The sequence below is a fragment of the Pseudomyrmex gracilis genome, unplaced genomic scaffold (genome assembly GCF_002006095.1).
Source record: "Pseudomyrmex gracilis isolate BER0280 unplaced genomic scaffold, ASM200609v1 scaffold_71, whole genome shotgun sequence".
NCBI lineage: Eukaryota > Metazoa > Arthropoda > Insecta > Hymenoptera > Formicidae > Pseudomyrmex > Pseudomyrmex gracilis.
The window spans coordinates 58,023-59,445 of NW_018020655.1; positions in this window are offsets into that span (position 1 = coordinate 58,023).

Consider the following 1,423-nt stretch of genomic DNA (forward strand, 5'->3'; position numbering starts at 1 on the left):
TGATGTACAATTCAGGTCATAGATGTATAGTCTAGTATTAAGCCAATACCTGTGAATGATATTGAATGCGATATCACTCATCCACACCTGACTCTTATGTAATATTGCGAAACTTTAGTTATATTGTTGCGCAATCTTACATTGTCGCAAATTGTCATACATATGTAATATATATTATATATATTGCATAATACATCATCGATATAATATATAAACATTAATATATATTATATATTAGTATATACACATAAAATATATTATATACGTATTATATAATATATAATATATTACATATGTGTATCTTTTGCAAAAATGTGCTTCATTTTTTAATCACACCAGTAACAGTAATACTTATTACTGCAACCAGTAATACCTATTACTGCATCTGACAGTCCGCAGTCTGTGCAAAGTGAGACGGGAAAATGAGCACACCATAATGATTAATTTTACACTATAATGTACTTTAGTCTGAATAAAAATACATATATAAAAAACTAACATTTGTAGTTGTTATTTCTACCTTCTATCTATCCAAAATCCTGAAATTCTTTCAAAAATAAATGAAAATCAGAAAAACATAATCAGCAAAAAGATACCACAAAGTATTAAGTGGGCGAAATAATTTCAAAAAAGCCCCCCCCACTGACACGCCCAAGACACGCCCACTGACACGCCCACTGAAACTTTGTGCCACTTCTTCGCTAGTTATGTTCTCCTGATACAAATTTTCCAAAATTTCCGAGAAATCCGACAAATTCCTGGAAAAAGTATCAGGAGCACGAAAATTCTTTGTGCCACCTCCTCGCTGGTTATGTTCTCCTGATACAAATTTTTCAAAATTTCCGAGAAATCCGACAAATTCCTGGAAAAAGTATCAGGAGTACGAAAATTCTTTGTGCCACCTCCTCGCTGGTTATGTTCTCCTGATACAAATTTCCCGAAATTTGACGGATTTTTCGGAAATTTTGGAAAATTTGTATCAGGAGAACATAACCAGCGAAGAGGTGGCACAAAAAATTTTTGTGCTCCTGATACTTTTTCCTGGAATTTGCCAAATTTCTCGGAAATTTTGGAAAATTTGTATCAGGAGAACATAACCAGCGAAGAGGTGGCACAAAAAATTTTTGTGCTCCTGATACTTTTTCCTGGAATTTGTCAAATTTCTCGGAAATTTTGGAAAATTTGTATCAGGAGAACATAACTAGCAAAGAAGTGGCACAAACTTTCAGTGGGCGTGTCAGTGGGCGTGGCTTGGGCGTGACAGTGGGCGAAGCTTTCTTGGAAGTATTTCGCCTGCTAGTGTAAAATATTACAGTGTGCTCATTTTCCCGTCTCACTTTACACAGACTGCGGACTGTCAGGTGCAGTAATAAATATTACTGTAACTGGTGTGATTAAAAAATGTAGCACACTTTTAAAAAGA